Raw genomic sequence first — 27,053 nt, 5'->3', positions numbered from 1 at the left:
TTTTAATAACTGGTGAAATCAGAGCAATAAAGTCTATTTCTGAATATAAAGTGGACACAGGCTCACAATATAGAAAATCATTCTATAGAGTATGGACACACAGACAGGCATTTAGTGAGTGCAATCATTATTCACACACACAGAAAATCCTCCTATGCTAAGAATCTGAAATTTACTCAAATTATTTTATAGATGATGAAATTATGATGCAGGAAGGTGCAATGACTTGTTCAAGGTTGTATAATTAAAAAGAGGGATGCTACAGTTAGAATTCAGTTCCCTCATTCTTAGCATATATCTAAGCTAAGATGAAGTTAAGATATGGCTATCTAAAATTAACTCTCTAAATGATGTGAAGCAACACTACAAATTATTCTCAGTGCAAAGTTTGTGGCTGTTAACTTTATACTTTGATTATACAAAGCAGTAAAGAAAAACATGTGCTTATGCCCTCTGCCTTTGAGAAGCCTTCTCTAACAGCAGGGCTGTCAACTCTAGCAAGAGTTCAGTTATTTTTAAAGCATGTGGATTTGCCCTTAATCAGTGCAGAGAACACTTGCACTGCAGGCCCTTGTCAGAGTACGTAACCTCAAATTGTCTGCAGCTCACCTTTTGTCAAACCTCAGTTGAGAGGAGCAACATGGGGGGAAAGGGATGTAAAGGACACATAGTCCATCCACTCCTGCAGAAATTTAAAATCAGGACATCAGAAACCTGAAGATTTGGACCACATCCTCTTGACCTCTGGCTGGATTCTCATCATTGAACTAAGCAGCAAGAGTATGACATCAGCTGACACTGAGAGTTATTGTTAAAAAAAAAAAAAAAAAAACACCACCAACAACAACCTTGTATAACACTGCATTAATTGAAGGGAAGTATTTGAAGATATTTGGGACACTGATCATTGTCATTGTTCCCTTCTGTTTTTCTTATTCCTGATTCTTAGGGTCCACAAAAGAGCTCTTTCCTGTAATAGGTTAATACATCTTTTATTTTTGTGTGTTTTTATTTGTTTTGTGCTTGATGGACAATATGACAAAATCACAGTTCCTTTCTGACTTTGGTTATTAGGAAACTCAGAGTCAAAATGAGGAGGGATATTTAACAAGCCACATAGACCTCTGCTCTTCTGTTTTAACCTGGGCTTATTTTTATATTCTACCATATTTCTCAAGTTTCTTACTTTTAAGTATATGCCATTGTAAGGCATTTTTCTTTCTTATAGATTGATTCAGAAGATAAGCAAGACGATTCCAACAAACACTTTTTATCCAAGGACCTATAAAGACTTTTGTAGAAAATTTTAAAGCCTAGGTATTTTGTATAAACACTCATTATTTTTTCATTTTAGTAGGATTCCTCTTTGCTCATTTTCAGTAAAATATTTAACATGGCATATTTATATTTTAACACCTGTGATACAATGCCACAAGAAAAATTTTAAGAATAGTTTATTAAGTTATCTTTATTTAAGCAACAACTCTATAGTGTCCTAAGCACTTTACCAATACTAACTCAGATATTTTTCCTATCAGCTCCAAGAGAGGGGTACTATTCTGTCCTCATTTGACCGATGAGGAAACTGAAGCACAGAATGATAAAGCAATTTAGCTAAGGTCATGCAGCTAGAAAGAGAAAAGCTGTGACTCAAACCCAGGCAGTTGGACTCCAGTGGTTAAGCTCCTAACCATTACAGGAGGCTGAATTTTAGGAATACTGGGTCACCCTCTAGCTACGGGTAGCATATTTGGTAAATCTGGTTGTTCTTTGTTACTTGTTTTATCCTTCTGGTTAGAATAGGAGCACTATGGAGGCTCTTATTATGCTCTGCAGATTGTTTCTATGTATCAATCAAGGAGTGCTTAAAATAATTTTAGAGAGGATAGTAAGCAACTGATACATGGACATTTGTTGTTGTTCAGTTGCCCAGTCGTGTCCAACTCTCTGTGACCCCATAGACGGCAGCACACCAGGCCTCTCTATCCTCACCATCTCCCAAAGTTTGCTCAAGTTCATGACCATTGCATTGGTGATGCCATCCAGTCATCTCATCCTCTGACGCCCTCTTCTCCTTCTGCCCTCAATCTTTAACACAGACATAACTGGATGTTAAAATGGACACTTTTGTCTCAGTTTCAGCTGCAATCTTGACATGTCAGTAAGTAAAAAACAAAGAACAAACAAACAAAAAAGGCCAGCTTTCAGCTTCCATTTTACAAAATGAGGTACAAGACTGCCTAAGCCAGACTTGCAAAGAAGAGTACTGAAAACTACTTTTGGGACCCTTGAATAATTACCTATTTGCAGCCAATTAAAAAGGCAAGAAAGACCAAAAGGTGACTGATAATTAGAAGAGGACTTTTGGAGAAAATTGGGGTGTGATGTGATTTGCATGTACCTCCAAGATAGAAGGTTACTTTTCCCTTATCTTAGGGGTACAGGGGAAGGGGACTTTAACGGCACATCCCAGGAAGTTTGATACTTGTCTCCTGGAAGTTGGGAGCAGTTGTGGGGGTAATCAGCCACCCCAGCTGCCCTTGCCTGGGATTTGACTCTTGCCCAACAAATATTCAAGGGGAGAGACTATGACTGACTGATGCTCTAATGGCAGAGCAAGGAGTTACTACTGCCCCAGGGCTAACCTGTGTAATACTTCATTAGAGGAAAGAACAGGTGAGCATTACACATGGATCACGGGTTAGAAAGCCAGCTCAGGACGGTGCTGTATTCTATCCAAGAGGGTCCCTGGAGAGAGAGGTACTGAGTAGTGAAAACAACTCAATGGAAACAGCATGGAGTTGCAGTGATGAGTGCCCACGGACTGAGGTGAAATCCTACATGACTATCTGAAGGAGGTACATTTACCCTCTTTCAGGGAATTGCAAGTAAAGAAATTTCAACCATGTGGTTAAGAGCACACACACACACAAATCCCACCAAAATGTCCCCCAAAAGTGCTCCTCCGAGCCAAATTTAAGCATGGGCTAAACCCAGCTAGATGGTTACTACTTTATTAGCCAAGTAAGATCATTTCTGCTGCTTATCTCCTCTTCCTTCTCCTGCTTCATACCTGGAGGAATCAGAAAGGAGGAGGAGTAAAGGCCTTGGAAGTAAGAGGAGACATGACCCTGTTCCCTCACCCAGTGCAAGCAGCAGCTCCAAGGCAGCCCAAGCAGGCATAAGAGACGCTTTAACTGAAACTGTATTTATTATTACAAATGAGTAAGCTGAAATTGGGCTTCCCAGGTAAAGAATTTGCCTGCCAATGCAGGAGACTCAAGAGAAGATCCCCTGGAGTAGCAAATGGCAACTCACTCCAGTTTTCTTATCTGGAAAATTCCGTGGACAGAGGAGCCTGGCAGGTTCCAGTGCATGGGGTCGCAAAGAGTCAGACATGACTGACAGACTGAGCCTACACATAAACTGAAATTATATCGCCATGAACAGAGGACTTTTTTTCATTATCCAAGAGTGACCAAAGTAATAATGAGACTTTTCCTAGACTTTACTGGAGTGAAGAAGAAATATTCCATGGAACAGTTTTAAATTCCTGTCACAACCTAGGAATCCACTCTTTCACCATAACAAGCATGTGAGGATATTTGTTACTCTAGAGTTGATTGCTTTAGTGTTTCTTCTATTATAGACATGTATCTTATCCCAGAATAGACAGGAAGAAACTCTTAAAGTTTACTACTTGTTCTGACAGGAAGGCTGCAGAAGGCTATTTTCATCAGAGTTCTAATCATTAAGGAGATTCAAGTTCTGTGAATAGACATGTTACAATGCTAAAGATACAAAACGCAGCAAAATCTGAAAAATCTGAAAAATCCTTTAACTTATTCCGATATTTTTTTGGCAATATGAAATGTAAAATGCTTATTTTCTTTTTTGAGTTTATATATATAATTCACTGGGGCTTCTCACATGGCTTAGTGGTAAAGAATCTGCCTGCTGAGCAGGAGATGTGAATTCAACCTGTGGGTTGCAAAGATCCCCTGGAGAAGGAAATGGCAACCCACTCCAGTATCCTTGCCTGTGAAATCCCAGGGACAGAGGAGCCTGGCAGGCTACAGTCTATGGGATCTCAAAGAGTCAGGCGTGACTTAGCTACTAAATCACCACCACCATATAATTTATTGGGGTCTAGTTGCTTTATAATGTTGTATTAATCTCTGCGGTACAATGAAGTGAATTGGCTATATGTATACATACATTCCCTCCCTCTTGGATCTCTCTCCCACTCCCCACCCCATCCCACCCATCTTGGTCCCCACAGAGCACCGAGCTGAGCTCCCTGCACTATGCAGCAGATTCCCACTAACTATCCATGTTACCCATAGTAGTGTTATATGGTAATCCCAGTCTCCCAATTCATTCCACCTCCTCTCCACCGCTCCATGTCCACTCGTCCATTCTCTATGTTTGCATCTCTATTTCTGCCCTAAAAATAGGTTCATTTGTACCATTTTTCTAGGTCCCATGTATACGTGATAAAATATATATCTTCTAGGGTAAAGAAATCCCCAGATTTCTCAGGGATTCATTTCTTGCAACAAAACAGACTATTAAGAACAGTGAGAACTGGTGATACTTGGAGAGCTTCTGACTTTAAATGATGCTCATATTGTCCTGCATATGCTAATTTGGTCCTTCAGTTTCCAACATTTTTGACATCTCATGGATTCAAAGTCCAGAGTCAACTAGAACTAAATTATCCCCAAGTAGGTTCAAACAATAGACTGTATCCTAACACAGACATCATTTACTCCACTCCAGGTTGCATCAAGTTCTTGAAAAACAATTTAAGTATAAATAATAGCCAATAGGCCAATTTTCCCCCTAAAAACAAATAAAAAGGCATATAAACAATAAAATATTAATAGCAAGCATATTTAAAGAACCAATATTTATAGTTCTATTCAGAAATTGTAAATATTCTCAAAACACACCCCTCCCATATTAACAGGATAGAAAGTCATTTCAATTACATAAACAATAAAACTTACTAAACTTTCTTGCCAATGGATAATTACAACTTAAAAGAATTCATTTCAAATTCTTATTCTCTGGGATTAAATGTGATTGTCTGTAGCAAATTCTCATGAATATTGCATTAGCAAAACCAGCAGTAGTTTCACCGGACATGTACTTATCTTTGAATACTGTATCTTTCTTAAAATAGCTAACTGGCTCACACAATAATTTCAAAAGTCTATTATGAGAATATCAGTAATGAGGCATTTATAATTTAATGAAGTCTTTCCATGGATTCATTAAATAAATAGTGACAAAGGTAATTATTGATTTTTTCACATAAGCTGATTTCACAATAAGGATTATATTATTAAACCAAGTTAAAAGGAAACATGAAAGATGACACCAGGAAGGAACTTGAAAGATTTAGACAGTGACACTAAAGTTAATTCATCTCTTAGTTCCATCTGCAATCACATATTCATTTGAAAAATATTTGTTTTAACCAAGATCTGAATTTAATGATTTACTCAATATCTTGGGCATACTTCAAGCAGGATATTTGTATGTTCAAGATGCAGATATATTCCAATCTATATGCATATGAAACAGATACAACAAAATATATATACTATGGCATACAGATATGTCCACTGCTTGTTAGGAAGAAGAGTTTAGCTCAATTATGTACAAGAAAATGTTAAAAAAAAAAAAAGAAAGAAAAATAAAAAGTGTCTTTTCTGTTGTTGTTAATTTATTTATCATACTCTTATAGTACCACTAAACAAAATAAGAAAGTGTGTAATCCAGCATGGCATGTAGATTAGCAAAGAGACTTGCTTATGGTCTATAAGCTTCTGTTCTGCCACACAATACAGCTCTATACTCCACTCTGGAGAGAACTTGATGATGTCTTCAAATGCACTCAATACTCAGGTTCATTTCCCATTGTACAGAACAGCCCCCGTTGTCCAAGTCTACACTGTCAACTAAAATCAGAGTCAGGTTAAATGTTGTGTTTTTGCTCCTCCAGAGACTAATCCTCATCAGGGAACAAGATTTTAAGGCTGATGGTGACGCTGAGACCTAGAGTCTCCGCTGCTGGGAGTAAGTGACACTGCAAAGTGGCAGTCAGAGAGGCTCCTATTCTCTCACCTCAAAGTAGAGACACCAATTCAGATAATTGCTAATATAATACCTGAACATTTTCCAGTGAGTGACTCAGGGGTCCGCATGGTAGAGACTGTCTTACCTGTCTAGATGGACTGTAATGTCAATGTGGTTTGGATCTAGTCATTTTAACCTGGCACTGAGCTGGCAATGTACTCTCTCTCCCCAATAGAAACCCCACACCATTTCAAAAACAGAAGGTCACTGCTCCCTTGTCTTCCACTTTCCCTATTGACTAATACTTTTTCCTTCAGTTAATAAATACAAAATTGAATAATATGAATTCTGCATTTGATAAGCATGCAGACAATACAAACAGGTCATGTGTGTTTTCAATCAAATTGGAGAAATAACGGGGAGATAAATAATGCATGAAAATACTCATACCCCTAAAAGAGGGGAGGGATTGGCAGGAGGAGCAGAGCTGCTCTGTGAGGAAGGTTTCAAAGTGTCTCAGGACGCCTTCGACTGTGTGACAGGAGCAAGCCAGTTGAACAGCTGTCGGCCAGCCAGTGGATACCAAAAAGATTCAGGGATGTAGAAGGTATGTTCTCTCTGCCTCCCGTCTCTCTCTCTGGGCCCTACACGCTACAGGGCTCACTGAGCACCAGACATTCAGTAATAATAGAACGAGGCATTCTCATAATAGACTTTTGAAATATACCAGGAATCTACCTGAAACTCCTAGTTGACCTAAAGCTAACTGTTATTTTCTCCATCTGCTCAGAGAGTTTAAATAATGTGCCTCAAATCATACAACTAATAAATATAAGTATGGAAAGCTCATCAAATTGGAGGAATTTTGTAAAAACAAAGTATTTTCAATTGTGTCCATGTTCTACAAGATCCTGAAATCAAAGAATGGAGTCAAGAGCAGGGTTATTGAGAAATACACCTTTCTTTTTGGCTGATGACATTTCACAGCACCACACGATAAAGAACCAGAAGTGGCTGAAATCTAGAGTGATCACTGTAGCGAGATATCATTAAAGGCTCATGCATTCTGAGAAAATCATATTTTCATTTACTCATCAAATCTTCATGGAGGACAGTATACCTTTTCTAATGTGCCCCTATTCTTTAGATTGCTATAGCTTCTTTGATTCCATGAAACTATATCCTGACAATGGTATCACCCTTCTGGAGGCTTATACTCATCTCCTGGTCCTCAGACTGTCTAATAAAACTTTGTAAGCTCACGACAGCTCCCCAACCCAGACATCTTGTTTTAGGTATTAGTTTTTATGTACCTGTTGTAACTCCTCAACCATATGATAAAGAACTTGAGAGTAAAAAAACAAACAAAAACCCCAAACTGACTTATTCCTTATTGTTTCCTTCACAGCACTGTGAGGACTACCTCGGTATTTACAGTTTTCCGAGGCTCTTGCACCTACACATTCCTTTTTAAATTGAGATCTAATTCACCTACCATAAAATCTGTCCTTTTAAAGTATACGCTTCAGTGGTTTTAGAACATTCGCAAGGTTGTGCAAGCATCACCATTATTTAATTCCAGGATGTTTTCATCACACTGCAATTTTCTTTTGATGAGATAATGCATATAAAGTTCTTAGCACACTTAATGGCCACTCAGCACCTCTGAGCTCAATTATTATTATTACTTCTATCATTGCTATTCTTACATTTGGAAAACAATGTTTTACTTCACAGTAGTTTGATGGAAGTTAATTAAAACAATGCTTGAATTATATAGCCATTGCAGTGCAGTTAGAACATACAGTACCTTGACTGATTTTCACAACAATTTGTGAAGTACCATATCTACTTTGCAAATAAAAAAGCTAAAGAAAAACTGAAAGCGAAAGCTTGGAAAAACTGAGAACAGACCAAAGTAAAAGCATCTCTCTACCAGCCGGCTTAAGAGGGACTATTCTAAAATCTAATCATGCTTACCTATGGTATAAACTGTTCAGCCATTGTTTGTACTGAAGCAGAGACTGCTCGATTAGACACCCCTTTATGAACCCTCCAATGTCAATGATACTATCATTCTATGAAAAGCCTAAATGGATTGCTTAGTGGTTAGTATAGAGGGAGACAAAATAAAAAGAGAGAGAGAGGGAGAGAGAAGGAGGGAAGGAGGGAGAAAGGAAGAAAGGACTTGTTAGTTTTTTGAAATGAACCAAAGGCAACTAAATTTGAATTTGAGTCCTAGATTTTTTCAAAGTTTATACAATAGCTAAGATCTAGGATTGTGTTATATTTTTAAATCATAAATTCTTCAATTTATAAGGGGAAAGGGGATATCCCACTAGATTGATGTATCAGAATAACCTAGGAGGTTTTTGTAAACCTTATGTGTTTTTTTTTCCCCCCAAGAAAGTATAACCCTTCTCTTCAGAGGGGATGGAGAGACTTGTCTTTATGGGTAAGATCACATGGCTTACCACGTTTGTAGGACTCGCTGGTGGTGGTGAGCACAGAAGCCAATGAGTTGTTCTTTGGAGGACAGATAGACCCTGAGTTCTGGTGATAACACTGACTCTTCAATGCCTCCATTTCCTCACATTATCTCTCCTTAGATGAAATTAAGTCAATAATCAGAATACCGCTGGGATGAAACTAGCCTACTACATGACTGGTGGGTGTGTCTTTGAAAGGGGCAATCATCTTACTGTTGATATTTTGAAACTATCTCTATTTTGCTTACCAAATGAGCCTATACTGGATTTTGCTGTGCTTAGTAGCTTAGTCATGTCCAACTCTTTGCAATCCCAAGGACTGTAGCCCGCCAGGCTCCTCTGTCCATGGGAATTCTCCAGGCAAGAATACTGGAATGGGTTGCCAAGCCCTCCTCCAGGGGATCTTCCCAACCCAGGAATTGAACCCAGATCTCCCACATTGCAAGCAGATTCTTTACTGTTATCTTTTATATTTTAAAAGACATTCTCCAACCATTATGAAGTTTTCCCAGTGTGGCTATGGGTTCATAAATCTCAAGTTTTTTTCATCACACTTTCCACGGTTCAAATAGCATATCTCTGCATGATGCCACACAACTCTAGGATGAAATAAAGCAAATTTATTCTCTTGGGAATCAGAGACAGCTATTAAAGATCATTAATTCTGCATTTCCATCCACTGAAATAAATAGCAACCATCATAAAATAAAAATACACATCTTTAAATGTGTCCTTATATATAAAGAATGTGTACTATCATTAAGCTCTCTTTCCCTGAATAATCAAAAAGCAGAAATTAAGCAGAGTGAAAAGCAGGCATTGACTGGTGAGCCATCTCAGGTTCTTAATTTTTCACAGTAAGATCTCTGGTTTAAACATGTAGCCCAGTGGTCTGGCATCATGACAAACTTCTTGAGCTGCTGCATGGAGATATAAGGTGACACCTGCTTAAGCCTTATCAAAAGTTCAGTGGGTTGATCAGATATGGCTTGTTTGCTTATGGTTTTTTTAATTTGTTTTATTATAACCTTTAAACCTTTGGTTGGGTGTTAAATTAGCTTTGGTCACATTTTATGGTCATTCAGGAAACTGTAGGCAATAAACACTGGGTTTCAGCTGCTAATTAAAACCATAACCTTTATTTCTCTGCTTCTCTTTGATTCCTTGTCTTTGGGCTGTTACACTGCTTGTTATTAATTCCTGCCCAGGAATTGGACAGGAATAGGACATTCAACTCTCCCAGTTGCAACAGTTGTTGGAATTTATACATAAAATAGTTTTTCTATAAAAGAAGTCCAGGATTATTTGTGGATTTCATTTACTTGTATCCCAGAACCATCATTTTCATGAAGAGCTGACTATGCAATTATGGTCTGACTTTCAAATTTCCACAGCATAGAGAACACTATCTTTCAGACAAGAGATAAAACATCTATGGATGGTGACTTTAGTCCTCTTCATGGTAAACATTATCTTAGTAACCAGGTTGTAAGTAAAGTAAAATTAGTCTTTATATTTACAAAATCTTTAGGGACTTCCCTGCTGGCTCAGTGGTAAAGAATCTGCCTGCTAATGCAGGAGAAATAGGTTCATTCTCTGATCCAGGAAGATTCCACATGCCACAGAGCAAATAGTTGTGCCACAACTATTAAATTTGTGCACCAGAGCTGAGGAACCACAACTGCTGAGCCCGTGTGCCTAGAGCCCACACTCTGTAATAAAAGAAGTTACCACAGTGAGAAGCCCATACACCACAACTCGAGAGTAGCCCTCTGCTCACCACAACTAAAGAACAGCCTGCATAGCGATGAAGACACGGCACAGCCAAAAAATAAATAAATAGAATTACTTTTAAAATCTTTAAAATTTGAATGACTCAGTTAGTGAATGATTATAAAATATACATGAAATTAAAAGGTTAGTTTGGAAGGGATATAATGTTTTAAATTGTTCTTGTAAATTTTGACTTGAAACCAGAAAAATAATAGTGAGATAATATTTTCAAGTGTGTTTGAAGTGACTTTTAAATAATGCTATCTTGGTTTCCACAAGCCTTGAGCAGAGACTTAATTTGAAACACATTCCAAGAGAAAAGCTGACAGGGCTACCTTTCACTTTTTCATTTTTGTTGACTTCTAGCCCAGGACTACCTGTCTATATCCTTAGAAAAAGCAAAGGGATATATATATATATATATATATATATATATATATATATGTATATGTATGTATGTATATGTATATATGTGTGTGTGTATATATATATGGGTAGGCTTCCCAGGTGGCTCTGTGGAAATAATCTGTCTGCCAATGCAGGAGACACAGGTTCAATCCTGGGGTTGGGAAAAATCCTCTGGTGAAGGAAATGACAACCCATTCCAGTATTCTTGCCTGGGAAAACTCATGGACAGAGGAGCCTGGCAGGCTACAGTTCTTGGGGTCATAAAAGAGTCAGACATGACTTAGTGACTAAACAACAACAACATATGGGCAGACAAAGGCATTCACCAAAGACTATTTTCTATAGAAATCAGCAAGGTTCTATTATCCCCAGTGTGGTAAGCAATGATTTCTGTAGCCATCAAAAATAAATCTATGTTTATATGTGTAATTTTGGCACAAAAGAGTTTTCAGAAGAGAATATAAAATCTCTAAGGCTGAAGCTCCTGATGATTATGACCTTTCTTTGTCTTAATAAAACAATAATATTGTCACGAAAATAAAATAATAAGAAACATTCAGCAAGTTTCTATTAGATGCCGTACATTTCATGAAAATGCTATACCACTTTTCCCAGGATTTAAAATTTTAAATAGGTACATGTTGATTGTGTTTATATACATTCATTTTTTTCTAAATTATATGATTTCCTTGGATAAATGACACTGAAATTCTGGAAACAAAAAATACTAAACTTGTGTTAGTCTTCACTTGTATTTATTTATTTACTGATTCATTCATTCAACAAATACAGATGGATTTTATACTATACTCCTGACATTTTGCCAAATTCTGGATAAACAGGGGTTAACAAAATAGACAGTGCCACTGCCATTATGAAGCTTTAAGTCTCTTATTATTTCTTTATATATTAAAATTATTTCTTTATGTATTAACATTTCTTTAATATTAAAATTTATATTAGAATATAAAGTATGCTAAGTGTCAAGAGGAAAAGGGCAGGGTGTTATGAGAGGCATTGAGGAGCATATGAGAGCTCCTCGCTGAGGAGCTGAAGATGTGAAAAAATCAGCAATGAGAATGAGTTTCCCAGGCAGAGGAAACAGTATGTGCATAGGCCCTGCGGAGGAAAATATATATGAATAAAAAGACAGATGCTGTTATATACATATGCAGATCCAGATATAAATACATGGACTCTCTGTAGAGACAGAGAAATGTAAATTATGTATGAACATATGTAGGCATTATTCAGAAATTTTATCTAGAAGATTAAACTAGATTAAGGAATTACGCACAAAAAACTAAATTGCATCATTTGCAGACATAAAGCAATTTCAAAATAGATGGCTAATCACATTTTAAAAATCTTCCAATTTAAGAATGGAAGATTGTTGATACAAATGTAGAACCTAACAGTATGTATCTTGACATTCATCTAATTGTTTGTTCCTAAGTTTCATTCATCAGTGTGCTTTATGAAATGTATTATATAAAGCCTTTCTGAATCAACAGGGACTCACCACATTTTCTAAAAGTCATTTACTTCTACAATGTCAAAAAATGATTCATCATTCTATGCTTATATTTCAAAGTTAATGTAACACGTTTAGTTTCTTTGTGAGGTAGAATGTCTTGTTAACTCATTTCTCTAGAGAGCTCTTTTATCTCGAGATGTAGCAAGAGTTCTCTGTACACTTTTCACCTTAAAAATACTGTTTGAAATCATTTGACTTGTTTTTCAAGTACCCTCTACAAATTAGCTGAAGAAAGAAAAGTTTTCACCTTTGACCGTTTTACCTCCCCGTTCACCTGAAAGAGAAAAATCAACAAAGTTTGGTGCTTGAGTCCCTAAAATGCAAGTTTCCAGGTAATGAACTAGTCACTAGTTGCTTCAAACAAGAAGATACATTTTCACCCAATTATTTTTCTGGAAAAATTCTGAATCAGTGAATTCAGAAGATAACATTTTTCCTGCAATGTGGCTTAGAAATTTGAAGACGAAATCACACAAAGTGCTCAAATCTGAATAATGTATGAGCATTTTGAACTTAAGGTAAACATTCATTGCTAACTTCTCCAGAGCAGTGATCACTGGGGGTTCCCTCAGAGTGGCTCAGTCCCCATGGACTATACAGTCCAGGGAATTCTCCAGGCCAGGATACTGGAGTAGACAGATAGATGTTCCCTTCTCCAGGGGATCTTCCCAACCCAGGGACTGAACCCAGGTCTCCCACATTGCAGGCAGATTCTTTATCAGTTGAGCCACCAGAGAAGCCCAAGAATACTGGTGGGTAGCCTATCCCTTCTCCAGTGGATCTTCCCGACCCAGGAATCGAACTGGGATCTCCTGTATTGCAGGCGGACTCTTTACCAGCTGAGCTACCAGGGAAGCCTGGAGGTTCCTTGAGATCATCCCTTTTCATGGTTCCCCTAGAAGAGCCAGAGGGTATTCTGAAGAGACGTGGACTCTGATAACAGAGCAAAGCTTGATGGAGAGATAACCATCAGAAGCAAAGTCAAGTTAGCCATCCGCCCAAAGAACATGCATTCTCTCTCTTTTTCTCACTGCTGTGTCACAAAGAACTTCCATTTACATGAATGTTAACATGTTCGGTTCCATCTCAGGATCTTTATTATTCTTCTGTCTAGTTAGATCTTTCTTTGTTTCCCTCACCCTCAAATAACCAATCCCTTATATTAGGGGTGATAAAAACCTTAAGAACTTTAGGGTGGAGCTGGTCTTTGACTCTGATGAGCAAAAGGACAATGCTTGTCTGTGAAATATGCCCATTTTTATGAAACAACTACTGAAGAGTGGCTACCCATTGAAGTACAAAGACACTCTGCCTCAACCATAGTTGAAAAGCCAGTGCCAAGGAAAACATGTCTCATTTGATTAATTGTATTCTCCAGTCTTTGAGTTATCTATGATGAATCTTTAATTATTAAAATCATAGCAAGAGTAATATGCTGTGATCTCATATTCAACTTATATAATTCCTTTGCCAAACATGCCCACTCTTTCAAAATGATAATAAATCAAAACTCATTGAGAAGATAAAAATCCATTGAGAAATTAATCACAAATCTAAGGCTAAATGGAAACCGTATTTAACTTATTAACTGTTTTGTAACATTAGTGCCAAAGCTTCCCTAATGAGTGGAAGTTCAAGAAAGTCTGTATTTGGTAGCAGATGCATGAAGATGAATTGATGATGATGATGATGGTAGTGAAGTTAAAAGCTATCCTTCCTGGATACTTGCCATGTTGTAGGAACTCTTAAGCAGTTTTTAAGAAATACTATATGAGAATATATGCTATTAGTTCCATTTATTTGATGATGGAGCTGAACCTCAAAGGGCTTAATAACTTGCCCCAAAACAGATGCCTAATAAGCATCTGAGCTGTGATTTGGTCTCAAACAAGCTGTTTTCAGATTTTGTGTGCTTAATAATACTTAACTACTAGGCTTCTCAGAAGGGATCCAAAGGTGCTCAAAAGAGATTGCAGTTTACATATGATATTAGTAAGCCTTTTGGAGAGACAGTGATGCTAGCATCCTTCCTATTGTATATACCAAACAATAAATCAATTACTTTTCAAACCTTCACACCTTTAATCCTCACACTAACTTTATTTGTCAGCCTTAGAGTTATCATGTGGAGGATGCTTGAAACTCAAAACAAGTAGGTGACTTCTCTAAACTAAAACATCTAGTCACATTCAACCCAGCCTATTTCATTCCAAACTGATGCTTTTCAGTCACAACATGCTGCTTCCCTCTGCAAACCTTTTAATATCTCCTGGAAGTAGAAGAGGCCACATGAGTGTGCCCTGGAGTCTCAAAATCCTTGTCATTTTATGATGCTTTGAACACTGACAAACTTGTTAAGATGGAGGTAGGCAGAGCCCAGTAACTTTTATTTCATAGACATTAAATGTGTCCAGGTGTTCAGAATTACTAGCTGGCTAAATTTCCACCTGCAGTAGGGTCAGAGCAGATTGTCTCATACTTTAGAAGCCCTGGGAACAGAAATGGATCCACAATACCCTTTAGGTTTTATTATAACTCTGGATAGCACCAGATGCTCAAAAACTCTATAATGGGATCAACTAAAGAAATGTCCAGTGCAGTGTTTTTCCTCTCTCCCTGTTTTTACCTAGCATCTTTGTCTGCATCCCTGCTCTTACCTTGCATCTTTTTTCTTCCCAGCTAACAGATTTACTTAAATCATTTTCAGTATTAGTTGTCATTTTGGAAAGATGTGTTCAAACTTCCAATCAAATCCAATAGACTATATCATCATCCTAAAAAAGACAGCCATGGAGATTTTTGCTAAATAAAATTTGTGACTCTATTGAAAAGGAAAAGAGGGCTTTCACTGTTGTTTTCCAATAGTGATAAATATATTTAAATATTTTAATATTTAAATATTTAAAAAGAAATATTAATGACCTTCCAGCAGATAAGTCTGTGTGTTACAATCAATAAGCAAGTAAATATAGATTTGAATTCTGTAACCAGTTTTATTATATCAAAAAAGCAATGTACAGTACTATTATATGAAGTCTTTAAGGAGACACAGGAGCCATGGGTTGGATTCCTGGGTTGGGAAGATACCCGGGAGGAGGGCATGGCAACTCACTCCTTATAAGAAATAAACCATCATTAGCTATTTCTGTATCACAATAATAGACATAATTTAACAGGTTGTTGTTGTTGTTGTTTAGTTGCTAAGCCATGTCTAGCTGTTTTGTGACCCCGTGGACTATAGTCCACCAGGTCCTTCTGTCCATGGGATTTCCCGGGCAAGAATTAGTAGAGTGGCTTGTCATTTCCTTCTCCAGGGGATCTTCGTGACCCAGGGATCAACCTGTGTCTCCTGCACTGGCAGCCAGATTCTTTAACACTGAGACACCAGGAAAGTCCCAATTTAATAGATAGAGGTGCTCAAATTTGAAATATGAATTTACCCATTAGAAATATTCTAATTATAATTTTTTAACTTTCTTAGTTAACTTTTGAGGTCATGGTTAGAAATATTAATATCAGTCTTGTCTATCTAATTCATTTAACTTCTCTCTTAGAAACATAACGGCCATGTTTTAGATTCTTTTAATCCTATTCTTCCATAAATATTTCAAGCTTTCTACTTACAAATCATAATTCTTAAAATTATTTTTTATCTTGTTTGAAAGATAAAATCATTGTTATCTTTCCTTTCTTTCTAGGCTTGTAAGCATGAGTCTAACTTTTAATGATACCACTTTTTAATATGAACTAATTGTATCCAGGATGCTGCGCAAGAACGCCTGATTTAAGAGAAAGCTTCATGCAAGGAGTCATAATGATAGCACCCATGCTACCATGAAAATGAATAGAAAAACTAACCAAACACCTTCTCTTCAAGCAAAGAGCATACTTAAAAAGTGAAAGTGAAAGTTACTCAGTTGCATCCAACTCTTTGTGACCCCATGGACTATACAGTCCATGGAGTTGTCCAGGCCAGAATACTGGAGTGTGTAGCCATTCCCTTCTCCAAGGGATCTCCCCAACCCAAGGATCAAACCCAGGTCTCCAGCACTGTAGGCAGATTCTTTAACAGCTGAGCCACCAGGGACGCCCAAAGAGTATACTTAGACATCAAAAAAAAAAAAAAGAAAGAAAGAAGAATATTTAATATTGGCTTTGGCTGCATCCCAATTAACAACTAACAAGTCTATGATTAACTCACAAGATTCAATAATAACACTTAATTATAGGTGAGTAAGAGATATGGAAAGCATTTAAGTTAGGACCAAGATGCCACAAATGTGAACCCAGCAGAATTGGTTTGGTGACATTAAGCTTTTGATTAGCTTTTTGAGTCAAAATTAAATTATTCCATATTTCTTTGAAATAATGATAATATAATTTCCTGTTTTAATTAGATCTATCAGTGATTTCAGACTTTGCTGTTACATTTTATACCAAAAAAATGCCATAAAAACAAATAATGAAAATATTTTCAGGACAGATTTATAAATTAATTTTTAAATTGAAATTCTATCTTAGCATTTCATTTTATATTTTTATTTTATTTCATTGTTGACTCATCATTTAGCTTAAAACATCATAATGTCAATCTATGCTATAAGAGCTAGACTATACCAACACATTTTCCAAACAAATAACTATGTTGATATTAGCATAGGCCACCAAAATGCACTGATCATGGACAATATATGGTTAATGTGTACCATTTGTGATCATCGATTTAAAAGCAGACAGTACTCAAGTTCTCCAAATAAATTCACAAGAAAAAGAAAGTCAGTAACACCAAAAATACCTCTTCAACAATAAATGATTCATTTTGCTGTCTTTAACATAAGCACTAGCTAAGTGTTTCAAAAGTATTGTTGAATTTACCCATTTCTGAGTTGCTTATTAATTTAATCCAGCTTATTTTTTGAAAGAATTTGTATTATATTTTAATTTCTAAAGAAAAAAAGCCCCCTTTCCATCTTGTTGGCCAAAATTCTCCTGGGAGTTTAAATGGTGTCATGTAGTCCCTCAGTCTCGGAGAAGGCGCTGGCAGCCCACTCCAGTGCTCTCGCCTGGAAAATCCCATGGACGGAGGAGCCTGGTGGGCTGCCGTCCATGGGGTCGCTAAGAGTCAGACACGACTGAGCGACTTCACTTTCACTTTTCACTTTCATGCATCGGAGAAGGCAATGGCAACCCACTCCAGTGTTCCTGCCTGGAGAATCCCAGGGACGGGGGAGCCTGGTGGGCTGCTGTCTATGGGGTCGCACAGAGTCGGACACGACTGAAGTGACTTAGCAGCAGCAGTAGCAGTCCCTCAGTCTACCTAGCTGAAAGCTGTATAAAGTAAATCTCTCATTCATTATTGTGTTCACTGCCTTTTTAATCTTTAGAGAGTATTAGGGGCTTTTTAAAAATTACTATTATTATTTAACTTCTCACTGTCCTTTAGAATTATTCTATCACAAACACCTTCCCAAGTTACTTTCTAGGACATTCTTCTCCAATACTACAATAGAAATTTTGTGCAAATTGTCAATTTCTTAACAGCAACAACAAAAAAAGAATACCTAGCTGTCTACCTAAGTATATTCATATATTGTTAAAAAGCTGAAACCAATAAATTTAAGTACAAAAATAGCTGAAACTGTTAAAACTAGAATAAAAATAACTGCAGAAATTACCATTATAATGGTTCTTGGCTTATATAGTGTACATCTCACTTAATAATGTTGATAATAACATATACAATAAGTTTTAATTGTCAATGACCCCTTCCTAAGTTACCAGCTCAATCTTTTCTCAGATAACAGTGAACACAGTCCTGGCCCATGAGGGTCACAGAGTAAATATTTACTGAATATTGATTGTATTCTCACATCAACTCAGAAGCAGTGCTGTTATATTACCTCCATTTTCATAGATAAGGAAACCGAGATATAAAAATGTTCAGTCACTTGCCCGAAGTCCTTCTGCTAATCAGCTGAATAACAGTACTTGAATCAAGATTTGTTTGTCTTAACTGCTACTATGCTCTAGCCTTTTGGGGGAAAACATCCAAGAGACAGGTAAATCCCAGTAATGAAATCTATTTCAGAATATGGAAAATGATAGACAACCACCCATCTAACTTCATAAGATTAGAACTTCCTTACACAAAAGCCACAGAAATGCACCCACACACATACACAAATCCCAATTTATATTATACTGACAGTTACAAAAATCCTAACTGGCATACTGCCTATATAGTTTCAGTAGTATATAAATGAGTAATCCACTCTGATAAAGATGCCTGCTGCATGTAGCATCATTTACTGAGTCAGCCCCTGTGTGATACTTTATATAATAACTGGCTTTAGCTTTACAATTCTGAGGTAACTATTATTATCATCATTTTATAGATGAGGAAATGTACCCCAGAGTTACACAGCCACTAAGTATAAACCAAGGACTAAAGTCTGATTCTTTCTGACTTCAGACGCCATGTATGATCATGTTGGGTATATACCAAGAATGCTGTAATGTTTCAAAATTAGGCAGTCTGTTAACGTGGACAAATAAAAATTGTTAAATTAAGACAAATGAAGGGAAACAAAAATCACTAAGATGGATTCTGTAACGATATTTGGTAAATCCAATGCTATTATTGATTTAAAAAAAAATCACTTAGTAAACCAGAAATAGAAGACTGCTCCTTGGCATGATAAAAACCAAATCTACCATAAGTCAACTAGTAACAATGATGCTTACCATGAAAAACATTCCTATTACAGTATATTTTAATGTTTTAGCTCTTTCTTAGACATGTCAATCAATGCTCTATGACAGGGAATGTAAATAATTTAAATTACTGGGGAAAAAGAGAAAAACAATCATACAGTGCTTGCCACTAACCTGAAATTTCACCGCTGTACAGAAAAAACAGGTACTTTGAATAGCATAAAAGTGGCGCTCTTCATAAACCTATTCTAAGAATGAGATGATCCAACATAAAGACATGCATTATTATAAGGGATGGTAAAAGACACTCAGAAAAATACTTTATAATAAAAAGTATAAATGAGTTAATCAAAGTTTATAAACATTTTTTGGCAAATGACTCTCTAGGTAATGAGTTCATTAAAATCCATCATGTTATTTTCTTTATTTGTGATAGAAATTTTCCATAATAGAAAGTATGAATGATGAATGGTAGCTTGAGAATCAAGGAGCCTGTGGTTTTTGTCCCTAACTAAGCTTATAACCATGAACAAAGTATTTAACACTTCTGCTATCTAAGTTTCTTCATTTTCTAGATTATTATTTTCAGTTTTTAATTTTATTCTACAACAGCCTTTTCAATTTTATATACCCTAATATGTTTTAATTCATAACCATTCAATTTTCTATAACTTTTGCTGTCATTATTGTTCAGTCATAAATTGTGTCCAACTCTTTGAAAACTACTGTTGGGCAATGAATGGAAAACTCAGCTAAACAAACAAACAAAAAAAGAAAAGAAAAGGAAAAGGAAACAATCAAATCTAGTTTCTACCAGGATGGTGAGGCGCCTTAGCAATGGTTGGTGAAGATTCGACACCCACAGTTGACATTTTTCATCAAAATTGTAGGTACATTCACTGTGGTTGTGACTGGGGACTATCCTGAAGTAATATAGATGTTCCCGGGGAACAATCTTTAACTTTTACTTGTAGAGTGTGTTTATTTTCAATTATTGATGACATACAGAATACTATTTCCTGGATTTCTGCTGTATACAACTTATCAAAAGATAAAGATAGTCTAGAACACAAAAGAAGAATATATTCTGAAAGGTTATATTGACAATGGTTTTGATTTTCATGCAGTTATACTTTCATGATGTTGATATCGTTAACACAACAAACCTATGCTTATAAGAACCTTTGTTAAGCTAAGGGAAATGGCATTGGCCATATGAGAGTTTCTTATCTCTTGTGCAGACGTGTAAGGCAGACAAAAAGGAGGACGTGGAGAACAGCAGCAATCATTACCAAGGAGACAAAAGATAGCACTCCACACTTAGATAAAAAGAATGCTGCAGAAGCAGACTCTTTAATCTGCATAAACTTCAACATAAAAAATAATTTCAAGCCTAATTCATTTTCCAAATTTCTATGTAGGGTGCGTGCGTGCATGCAAAATAATGTCTTCGGCAATAAAAAATTGATACAAGGTGGCACTTGAATGGAGGGATCAATTCTTGCACATCCTTTTATCTTGTTTTTCCATTATTGGATAATATTTGGTACCAAATATAGTTTAAAAATATAGTTGAGTGGATATTTTTGTCCCTAGGTTTTAATTTAGACTACACAACATGTATTGACTCATTCACTTCACTAGTCATAAAAATGGTCTATTGTTCCCCTATTGATACTTTAAGAGAACGCTCATAAACTGAGTTTCCTTTTCAAACATCAAGATTCCAAAAGACAAAACTGTCAATATCCTCTGCCTCCCATTTCCTTTCCAAAACTTAGACCTCTGAATTGACTCCCATTAGGTATAATGCTTTACTTCAATCTATTTTCTCAAATTATTGAAAACTAAGTTACAAAAGCTATTTATTTTGGAAACCATAAACATAGGAAATTCAGAGAATTTCTGTTGGTCCATTATTTAGATTATGCCATGAAGCACCAGGATATAACTGGTGCAAGAAATTAGTACTTTTGCCAAAGATTCTTAAAGCACTGAATAATAAAATAACAAAAATCATAAAATAGGAAAGAGGTCTTAGGCCCAACTCTCTTCCGATGCAGTAAACTTCTAAAATATCTGGGGCAAACCTATTTGTTTTTGAAAATCCTTTCGAACTGAAAGCTACCTCTCTTTAATGTATCTGCAGTATGGATCAGTATAGTGTAATCTGTACCCTTTCCCATATGACGATCCTTCGCCTTTTTGCAAATAGTAACCCAGTCCTTTTTTTCTACTCTCAGCTCAAGTCTTCTGGAGAGTCATTTTTCCATTCTTTAACTATCAATCATTAAGAGAAATTTTTCTAACCATTCATTCTTCAGATCCCCAGCTTGCTAATAAACTTAGATTCTAAAGGACCTTAATAGAATACACTGACTTCACTACAATGCATAAGATGGGTACTAAACAGTGTGTTTTCTTCCTTAATTAAGGCATTATTTTCCCATCAATATTGTCTGGACTTCTTAATAGTCACACTCACTAGTTGCTGATCTGAGCTTTGTAAACTAAAATTCTCAGGCCTCCACACACTGTTCATTAGCAAGATCTCTTCTCTGTATTTATTCTTGTGGATTTGAAAATGCAATTACAGGGTTTTAACTACCCCCTCCAGATCTTCCATCTGTGTTGCTTTTACTCAAACCTTTTCTTCATCCAAAATATTCCCTTCCAGCTCTGCTGTCTGAAAACATGAACACTCTTGTTTATCTTGTGCTTAAACTTCCTCTGATCAATATTATCCCTTCCAGTGTATCACTTTCCTTGATAAAGAAGATAAACTCTAAATAAGAGAAGTCAAAATCCCCCACTTTCTCTCTTCATCTGTGATTATATCCTCTCACCTAAGCAGATGCCTTCCAGTTACTCCATTTTCCAGAAAATAAAAACCCCACGTTTCACAAGATGTTGCTTATTCAGACTTTAGTCTTGATAAGTCCAAATTTACTGGCTCAGTGCAATCTCTCTCTCTCATCATGTTTGTTTTTACAGACAAATCTTGGAACACTCTTTTTAAATATTTTAAATTTTGAACTCTTTTGTGGAGACAGAACACTGAAGCTTTGTCGTAGCTCTGGCAGGCAGTGTAGAACTGCGTCAAATGTGCAGGTGTGTCCCAATACCAATGCGAGGCAAGGAATCCCATTGATTCCTTCAGTAAAGTTGGGAATCAAAGTCATATGTGGGTCAGAGACCTAATAAGGATTACATGAGTTCTTTTTAAAATGGTAAAATGTTTAAAATAAAGTCTAGGTCAAAGGAAGTTTCAATAATCTAGTATGTTTACAATACAATCTTAGATATAAAATGATCATCAAGTAGAAACTAGAAATTAGATTCTTTGCTTTTTGAAAAGTAAGAGAGTCAGGTGCCTTTGCCATTTCTGTTGCCAGTATCTGGAATGTGATTCTCTTCACATCTTTCACATCTCCAAAATCTAAATCCTACCACCCCCTGATGTCAAGTCCCAATATTACCTCTTTCAAAAGGTTTTTCCTGATATTCATTACTGAAGCCATCACTACCCTGGGAGCTGATTCTTGCAGAGCAAGGATCTTGAAGGTGTGAGATCTTTACAACTGATACCTGCAGCCTATTATCCCACATGGAACTTGAACTCCTGTAGGAGCTTAATAAATATATGCTTGATGAGTCAATGGCCCACACCTTGCCTCAGTCAAAATTAATTTATTCCTCTCCTGATTTTGCACATCCTTATCACATGTAACTCTTTATCATGCACCATAATTACTTGTGGGCTTCCCTTGTGGTTCAGCTGGTAAAGAATCCACCTGCAATGTGGGAGCCCTGGGTTTAATCCCTGGGTTGGGAAGATCTCCTGGAGAAGGGAAAGTCTACCCACTCCAGTATTCTGGCCTGGAGAATTCCATGTACTGTATAGTCCATGGGGTCACAAAGAGTCAGGCACAACTGAGCGACTTTCACTTCACTTCACTTCACTTCATTATTACTCATACATATGACTCCTCTGATCCACAGGAATTTAAAGCTTTTCAAGCACACACATGTCAAATTGATATTTGGCTGACACATGATGTCTCAGCACATGGAATATTCTCAAAATATTTTTGAGTTTTTTATGTCCATGAAAGCTTTGAAATCTGGACCAAAAAAGAATTAGCCGTAACTTGCCCTATTCTGAGGCCTCTGTTCTATAATCCAATGACTGTGCCTATACAATCCTCTGCCTATACAAGTGATCTACCTATAAATCCCTTAACCCTGAAAAGTCTTTGGAAAGTTTAAGTCCAATTGTAGGAGAATCTTTTTGTGACTCTCTTTGTCCTTAATGCTCATTTTTAATCCATCTTAATATGTTGAAAAATGAAGCAGGAACCTCATATAGTTTGCATCAGGCCTTGCCCCTAGGGTCCCTCTATGGCAGGGGTACCCAATATCCAGGCTATGGACTGGTACCTTCTGTCAGATGGTGGCAGCATTGGTTTAGAAATAAAGTGAACAATAAATGCAGTGCACTTGACTTATCTGGAAACTACCCATCATCCCCGGTCTGTGGAAAAATTCACTCTCATGAAAGCAGTCCCTGGAGCCAAAAAAGTTGAGGACTGCTGCTCTATGGAACTCCTTCATTTGAGGTATCATGATACTGAAATGATGACTTCAATTGGACATTAATCATTCACTTGATCAATTAATCAAGTACCTCTATCCATGCGGGGGACTATATAGGTCCATCAAAGATACAAAGTAAACTCAGAGTGTTTCCTGTTTTCGAAGATAAGTTCTATATACACACACATTGATACATCAAATGTGAGACCTATACAAGCTGAACTCTAAAATGAGTGATATAAAGAAGACTACATAACAGACAAGGAGATGAAACCAGTCCATCCTAAAGGAAATAAGTCCTGAATATTCACTGAAAGGACTGAAGCTAAAGCTGAAACTCCAATACTTTGGCCATCTGATGCAAAGAACTGACTCACTGGAAAAGACCCTGATGCTGGGAAAGATTGAAGGCAGGAGAAGGGGATGACAGAAGGGGAAGACAGATGGTTGGATGGCATCACCAACTCGATGGACATGAACTTGAGCAAGCTCTAGGAGTTAGTGATGGACAGGGAAGCCTGGCGTGCTGCAATCCATGGGGTTGCAAAGAGTTGGACATGACTGAGTGACAAACTGAACTGAATGTAACAGACTTAGAGAAAATATTTCCAGAAGACCTAATGGATGAATGATTTTTATCTAAATAATACAATGAACTCTTAAAACTCATCAACATGAAAACAAACTACCAAATTTAAAAAATAGGTCAAAGACCTGAATAGACGTTTCACCAAAAGATATTTACCACTGGCAAATATGCCCATAAAAAGATGCTCCAAATCATCTGTCATTAAACTATTACAATTTAAAATAATAAGATACCATTATACCTCTATTAGAATGGCCAAAATTTAAAACATTGAAGATATCAAATCCTGGCAAGATACGGAGCAATAGGAACTCTCATTCATCACCAATGGGAATACAAAATCTTACAGCTACTTTGGCAGACATTTTGATAGTTTATTTCAGAACTAAATGTACTCTTGCCACACAATTCAAAAATTGCACTCTTTGGTATTCAACCAAATAAACTAAATTTTTTTGTCCACATGAAAACCTTCACATGGATATTTATAGCAGCTTTATTCACAACTGCCCAAACTTGGAAGTAACCAAGATATTCTCTAGTGCGTGCATGCTCAGTCACTTCAGTCCTGTACGACTCTTTGTGAAGTCAATTGGAAAAGCCTGTATATTCTATAATTCCAACCATATGATATGCTGGAGAAAAATATCTATGGAGACCAGAAAAGGATCAGTTGTTGCCAGAAGCCAGGGCAAGGGCAGAGCACATAGGATTTTTAAGGCAGTGAAACTACCCTGTGTGATACAATAATGGTGAAAATGTCATTATACATATGCCAAAACCCATGGAATACACAATACCAAAAGTCAACCCTAATGTAAAGCATGGAGTTTGTGTGATGATGACGTGTCAATAGGTTCACTGACTGTAACAAATGTGCCATGATAGTGGAGGATGTTGATAAAGGAGGTTACACATGTGAGGGGCATAGGGTATAAGGCAATTCTCTGTACCTTCCATTTAAATTTTCTGTGAACCTAAAATAGGTCTAAAAAATAAGTCTCTCAAAAAAATACAGTGGCACCACAGTAAATAAACAACAACAAATTTCTGAGGCTACCAGAAGTTCACCCAAGCTGAAATAACACCAATAGGAATCAACATTCTTGGAGCACTAACTGTAATCCTGGCATGGTTGAAGCAGTTTACATGCACTTTTTCCTTTAATCCCCACAACTACCCAGTCAATCTGTATGCAGGTCAAGAAGCAACAGTTAGAACTGAACATGGAACAACAGCCTAGTTCCGAATTGGGAAAGGAGTACACCGAGGCTGTCTATTGTCACCCTGCTTATTTAACTTACATGCAGAGTACATCATGCGAAATGCTGGGCTGGATGAAGCACAAGCTGGAATCAAGATTGCCAGGAGAAATATCAATAACCTCAGATCCACAGATGACACCACCCTTATGGCAGAAAGCAAAGAAGAACTAAAGAGCCTCTTGATGAAAGTGAAAGAGGAGAGTGAAAAAGTTGGCTTAAAGCTCAACATTCAGAAAACTAAGATCATGGCATCTGGTCCCATCACTTCATGGCAAATAGATGGGGAGACAGTGGAAACAGTGAGAGACTTTATTTGGGGGGACTCCAAAATCACTGCAGATGGTGAGTGCAGCCATGAAATTAAAAGACGCTTGCTCCTTGAAAGAAAAGCTATGACCAACCTAGACAGCATATTAAAAAGCAGAGACATTACTTTACCCAAAAAGGTCCAACTAGTGAAAGCTTTGGTTTTTCCAGCAGTCATGTATGGATGTGAGAGTTGGACAACAACAAAAGCTGAGCACTGAACAACCGATGCTTTTGAAGTGTGGTGTTGGAGAAGACTCTTGAGAGTCCCATGGACTGCAAGGAGATCCAACCAGTCCATCCTAAAGGAAAGCAGTCCTGAATATTCATTGGAAGGACTGATGCTGAAGCTGAAACTCTAATACTTTGGCCACCTGATGCGAAGAACCGACTCACTGGAAAAGACCCTGATGCTGGGAAAGATTGAATGCAGGAGGAGAAGGGGACGACAGAGACTGAGATGCTTGGATGGCATCACTGATGCAACGGACATTAGTGTGAGTAGGCTCTGGGAGTTGGAGATGGACAGGGAAGCCTGGCATGCTGCAGTCCATGGGGTCACAAAGAGTCGGACATGACTAAGTGACTGAACTGAACTGAACCCAGTCAATGAAGTACCATTATAATCTCCATTTTGTTCATGGCCTGAAACTCATGATGGTTAATAACTTTTTCAAGCTCACGCAACTAGTATGGAGTATAAGATGCAAACCCAAGCCTAATTACACAGCCTGGGATGACCCACATGACTTGTCTTGAAGTAAAAGGAGAAATCAGGTGGGCAATTGCAGCAGGTTGAGAAAATCAGGTGGGATATGTCAAACTCACTCCTGAAGATTCTGCATCTGTGACAGTTTTAAGCCTCATTTGACTTTATTGACTGTTTCTTCAAAACTACTAGTACACGTCCAGTATGAATGGATGCAATAGTCTTCCTGTTATATCAGAATTATATAATATGTATACTTATACTCAATTTGTAAAGCAGTGTGTCTTATTGAGAAGACTTATTAAGAAGAAATAATTTTCATAGGGTCAATCTTGGGGCTAAGCAATTATATTTGATCTCTTTTTAATACCAGTAGTTAGATTTCTTGCCTAATTGATTTTTGAACCTTTTCTAGTGTGCCTGAAGACATAGTTTGAAATTCTTCTAAGGTTAGACCTCTCTTTTCTACTGTGACTAACAAATTTTAATATAAGACAAACACTTTACAGGCTGAAGGAATAATTTCTTGCACCTCTTACTGGGGTACTGTAAAAAAGCTGTGCGATTTTTGTTGATCTTT

At 37.0% G+C, this 27,053-nt stretch overlaps 1 protein-coding gene across 20 annotated transcripts in view; it reads right to left on the bottom strand.

The window, feature by feature from the left end:
- The window catches only part of NRXN1 (neurexin 1), a 1,160,507-nt gene that overhangs the window by 186,361 nt on the left and 947,093 nt on the right, over positions 1-27,053 (bottom strand). The window lies entirely within an intron of this gene.

The sequence above is a fragment of the Cervus elaphus genome, chromosome 11 (assembly GCF_910594005.1).
Source record: "Cervus elaphus chromosome 11, mCerEla1.1, whole genome shotgun sequence".
Lineage (NCBI taxonomy): Eukaryota > Metazoa > Chordata > Mammalia > Artiodactyla > Cervidae > Cervus > Cervus elaphus.
This window is presented reverse-complemented; position numbering and strand designations above follow the sequence as displayed.